Raw genomic sequence first — 6,062 nt, 5'->3', positions numbered from 1 at the left:
GGTGGGCAGATCAGTTGAGGTCAGGATTTCGAGACCAGGCTGGGCAGCATGGTGAAACCCTGTCTCTACCAAAAAACACAAAAATTAGCTGGACGTGGTGGTGCAAGCCTGTAGTCCCAGCTACTCGGGAGGCTGAGGCAGGCGAATCACTTGAACCTGGGAGGCGGAGGTTGCAGTGAGCCAAGATGGCACCACTGCACTCTAGCCTGGGCGACAAAGCGAGACTCCTTCTCAAAAAATAAAACAAAACAAAACAAAAAAAGTATGGTGGGTATCAAACTGCTGTGATATGTAGATTTTATTGGATATTTCAAATAAATGCTTTATTTTAAAATGTGAATATGCCATAAATTAAATACTTACGAATGAAAGTTTGAATGTTAAGTCAAAACATGTAAGGGGATACATAATTTTCCAAATTTCATTTAGCGAATGCTTTAGTAGAAAAGAAGCTAGTGATCCTAATTCAGACTCTTTGTCTTATCCATGAGATTAAGTAGCTTGCACAGTCGCACATCCAGTGGGCTACGCCACATCAGCAAGATAGCAAGGCTCCCGACATCCAAGAGCTGCTTGCGATCAGATTCTGTTGTCCACACATTGTAGCTATTTATGTTTTCAGTGCACTATTCATATATACCCTTATGTATGAATACTTCTTATAGGCAAGAATCCATAAGTAATACCCTATAATTTATCTCTGGCATAAGTTAGATTTTTATATAGAAGATTTAAATAGACAAACCGGTATTTGGTAATCTGTATTTTGTTTTAAGTAAGATTAAGCGTATCACCCTATAAATGATCATTACCCCAATATGCGCTTGGAGAGGTAGAAGTGACATGAGAGGTCAGCCAGTCAGAAATACAGAAGAATCAACTTTGGCACAGTGAATTACCCCCAAAAAGCCTTCAGGAAATTCTGAATCATATTTGAAATGTTAAAGGCATGAATTATGTGACTATCCATAAATATTTCTGAATCTTTAAAGAAGATCCTTTAAGAAACTTCAAAATAAATGAATGGAATCCAATAATTTAAAACTCAAGTGCTGTTATTTCTACAAGATCTTGGATTATATGTTCATTTGTTCATTGGAAGAAAAATCACATTTTCATTTCTTATATTTTATTTATATTAGAAAGAGCACTTCAATATTAATTCAAATATCTATCCATTAAATGCAAAAATGTTAATGCAATATTAAAAATGAAATTTAAATGAAAGCAAGGGAATATCACATTAAGGTTCCCATGGCAACCCTCCTTACACTTTTCAGCTTCTGAATTGTAATATGGTCATTTATTACTGACTCATATAAAATATAATTTTGCAAATATTTAAAGATGTATAGGTTAATTCATGTCAATTCAAGCCTTCAGATGCAATATAATATAATACATTAGGCTAAGAATACTCCAAATATTAACCCATATTCATAATTTAAACATAGCTACATAAAACAGATGCAAACTTCCTAAATTTTGAATGATTTGTTAGCATTCACATGAATCATACCATTTTGCAGTTCCCATCACAGCTGAAATCTGAGCTTTATGTTACTGAAATACTAATACAGGTATAGTTAAGTGAAATGTCTCACTTTAGAAAGAATTTGAAATTACAAATGTCAGATTTTGCCAGAATAGGCAAAATGTAAATCATTACCTCATATAAATCAAAAGTCCAAGAACTGAGTTTTGCAGATCAAATGATTCTGCTCAAGACCTGCTTTGTCACTGGCCTCACTTTTTTCTACCTTTAGTGGTACATATTAACGTGTTGAAAACTCACAAAAGTAAACATCCTTTAACCAAGAAGTATATCTCTTTATTTATCTAAAGGAAATAATTGGGTAACGGCCAAGCTGTGTGTATAAGGATTTAGGAAAAAATATAAACAATTTAAATGCCCATCAATAGCAGTGGGTTAAGCAAAGTATGATGTACAGAGCTTTGAAAATGATTGGATCGATATACTGATATGGAAAGATGTCCAAAACCCATTGTTAAGTGAACAAAGCAAATAAAAAACAGTATGTCCAGCAAGGAAAAAACAACTAAACGCCAAAACACTCCCTCAAGAACAATGTGGGCCACATGCAGTGGCTCATGCCTGTAATCCAGCACTTTGGGAGGCCGAGGTGGGAGGACGGCTTGAGGTCAGGATTTCTAGATCAGCCTGGGCAAACGAGCAAGACTCTCTCGCTCCAAAAAAATTTTAAAAATTAGCCAGGTGTGGTAGTGCGTGCCTGCAGTCACAGCGACTCAAGAGGCTGAGGTGGGAGGAACACGTGAGCCATGATTGCGCCACTGCACTCCAGCCTGGGTGACAGAGTGAGACCCTATCTCAAAAAAAAAAAAAAAAAAAAAAAAAAGTATAGAGACTCGTCTGGAATGATGCACTCCAAATGATAATGTTCGAGATCTTTGGATGGTGAGGTCATGGCTTTTTATTTTTCTGAATTTTTTCAAATGAATGTAATTAGGAAATAAGACAATATAAGTACTGCCTGCTGTTTTGAGTGTGAAAATACTGATACTCTCCTCCTCTGAGGGTAGGAGCATAAGTTGATATAAATATTCTTGCGATTTTTTTTTTTTTTTTTTGAGACAGAGTCTCTGTCACTCAGGCTGGAGTGCAGTGGTGCCGTCTCAGCTCACTGCAGCCTCTTTGGGTTCAAGTGATTCTTGTGCTTCAGTCTCCCAAGTATCTGGAATTACAGGCATGTACCACCACGCCCAGCTAATTTTTGTATTGTTAGTAGAGAGAGGGTTTCACCATGTTGGCCAGGCTGGTCTCGAACTCCTGACCTGAAGTGATCCGCCAGCCTTGGCCTCCCAAAGTGCTGGGATTACAGGCGTGAGCCACTGTGACTAGCTGATTTTTTTTTTTTTTTTAATTAGACAAGATCTCACTCATGTTGCCCAGGCTTGAGTGCAGCGGCCTGATCATGACTTACTGCAGTCTTGACTTCCCAGGCTCAAGCGATCCTCCTCTCTGAGCCTCCCAAGTAGCTGGGACCACAGGCATGCACCACCACATCTGGGTAATTTTTAAATTTTTGTAGAGGCCGGGCGCGGTGGCTCATGCCTATAATTCCAGCACTTTGGGAGGAGGAGATGGGGGGATCACTGGAGATCAGGAGTTGGAGACCAGCCTGGCCAACATAGTGAAACCCCACCTCTACTAAAAATACAGAAATTAGCCAGGCGTGGCGGCTTGTGCCTGTAGTCCCAGCTACTCAGGAGGCTGAGGCAGGAGAATCTCTTGAACCCGGGAGGCGGAGGTTGCGATAAGCTGAGATCGGGCCACTGCACTCCAGCCTGGGCGACAGAGCGAGACTCTGTCTCAAAAATAAATAAATAAATAAATAAATAAATAAATAAATAAATAAATAAGTTTTTTGTAGAGATGAGGGTCTCACTATATTGCTCAGGCTGGTCTTGAACTCCCGAACTCAAGCATCCTCCTGCCTTGGCCTCCCAAAGTGCTGGGATTACAGACGTGAGCCACTGTGCCCAGTTTGAGATGTTTGATAACACTAAAAAATTGCAGAAAAATTGTATAATTCTTGTAAACTTTTTAAAATTTTTTACTTCTATTTTCAAAAATCAAAGAAATTGGAAGTCACTCAAATATTTCAAGAGTGATTAAATAATTACATATTTATTCCATAAGAGGAAATACGATGTACTCATTAAAAATCATAAAATATTTCTGTGGGTAAATACTATTGCAATTCCGTCAAATCAAGATTATTTTAACTGCAAGGAATAGAAAACCCAGAATCAGCTTTAATGATAAAACTTCTGGATAACCACTGCAGTTGAACATGCCTGTTAACCAGTAATTCCTCCTGAAACCTACTAAAATCACAGGAAAGGGGAAAAAAGCATAAACCCATAAAGACAAAAAAAAAAAGAAAAGGAGGGAAGACAATAGCAATTCCCCCTCTTTTAAAAATAGGGTGGTTTCCCAAACCAGAATAGACTCATAAGCTCAGAGTTTCCCTAATTCCAATTAATTTTTTTAAATTGTTATTTTCTGTATTTTGTTGAAACATTCCAGCATTTATTTATTTATTTATTTATTTTGAGACGGAGTCTCGCGTGTTGCCCCAGCTGGAGTGCGGTCGCACGAGCTTAGTTCACTGCAGCCTCTGCCTCCCGGGTTCAAGCGATTCTCCTGCCTCAGCCTCCCGAGTAGCTGGGATTACAGGTGTCCACTATCACACCCGGCTAATTTTTTTGTATTTTTAGTAGAGACAGGATTTCACTCTAGTGGCCAGGCTGGTCTCAAACTCCCGACCAAAGTGCTGGGATTACAGGCGTGAGCCACCGCCCCCGGCTGAAACATTCCAATATTTAAAGCTGGTAAAGTGGGGTAGGTCTGTGGACATAACAGAGCAGATGCTGTGAAAGCTAAGCAGAGAACTGGACATGCTTGGAAGCGGGAGTGCGGTGGGACAGAAAGGGAGAAGGTGGACGAGTCTGTATAAGAAATGAGAGCTCAGGCTCCCCTAAGAAACCAAAGTCTACTTGCACTTTCTTTTTTTTTTTTTTGAGACGGAGTCTCGCTCTGTCGCCCAGGCTGGAGTGCAGTGGCCGGATCTCAGCTCACTGCAAGCTCCGCCTCCCGGGTTCACGCCATTCTCCGGCCTCAGCCTCCCGAGCAGCTGGGACTACAGGCGCCCGCCACCTCGCCCGGCTAGTTTTTTTTTTTTTAGTAGAGACGGGGTTTCACCGTGTTAGCCAGGATGGTCTCTATCTCCAGACCTCGTGATCCGCCCGTCTCGGCCTCCCAAAGTGCTGGGATTACAGGCTTGAGCCACCGCGCCCGGCCTACTTGCACTTTCTAAAGGCTACTTTCCCTCCCACATCCAACCGTGAAGCTTTTTACAAAATGTGGAGACCGGAACACCCATTCGTGTGTGTGTGTATGTTATGATTATTGTAATACGTGATGAGTTATGAGGAATATTAAAAAAATAACCTCGATGAACTTACTGGAACATTCCCAAAGAGCACGCTGCTGGTCCCTTGCTTTTCTTCTAATTTTAGCATATATTGTTTAGTTTTGTTTTTGAATCTTATTTTAAAAGGCATCTCCACACAAAGACTTGTAAATTGATATTCATTGCAGCATTCATCTAAATAGCCCCAAATTGGAGACAACCCAAATATCCATCCATTGATGATGGATTTTTTAAAAGTGGCGTATTTGTGCAATGGAATATTATATAGCTATAGGGACTAAACTGGCTGGGCGCAGTGACTCACTCCTGTAATCCCAGCACTTTGGGAGGCTGAGGCATGTGGATCACTTGAGCCCAGGAGTTCAAGACCAGCCTCTGTAACATGGCAAAACCCCATCTCGACAAAAAATACAAAAATTAGCTAGGCGTGGTGGTGCATGCCTGTAATTCTCCCAGCTACTCAGGAGGCTGAGGCAGGAGAATCGCTGGAGCCCAGGAGGCGGAGGTTGTGATGAGCTGAGATCAGGCCACTGCACTTCAGCCTGGGTGACAGAGTGAGACCCTGTCTTGAAAAAAAAAAAAAAAAGGAATAAACTATTGACATATATTATGACATGGATGAATCTTGAAAACATTATACTAAATGAAAGAAGACTCAGACCACAGAGTATATAATTCTATGTATTTGAAATTTCCATAGCAGGCAAATGCAGACAGAAACCAGGATAGGGTTACCAGGAGCTGGGGAAGAGAAGGGTATGAGGAGTGACTACTAAGTGCTATGGGGTTTCTTTTCTTTTCGGGGTGATGACAATGTTCTAAAATTAAATGGTCGCAGAACTTGGAGTTTACTGAAACCACCAAATAGTATACTTTAAATGAGTGAATTGCAAATTGTATAGTATGTGAGTTATGTCTTTTTTTTTTTTTTTTTTTGAGATGAAGTCTTGCTCTTGTCTCCAAGGCTGGAGTGCAATGGTGCGAACTCGGCTTACTGCAACCTCTGCCTTCTGGATTCAAGTGATTTTCCTGCCTCAGCCTCCCGAGTAGCTGGGATTACAGGCACACGCCACCATGCCCAGC

The sequence above is a fragment of the Papio anubis genome, chromosome 4 (genome assembly GCF_008728515.1).
Source record: "Papio anubis isolate 15944 chromosome 4, Panubis1.0, whole genome shotgun sequence".
NCBI classification, from domain to species: domain Eukaryota; kingdom Metazoa; phylum Chordata; class Mammalia; order Primates; family Cercopithecidae; genus Papio; species Papio anubis.
Note: the sequence above shows the minus strand (reverse complement) of the source record.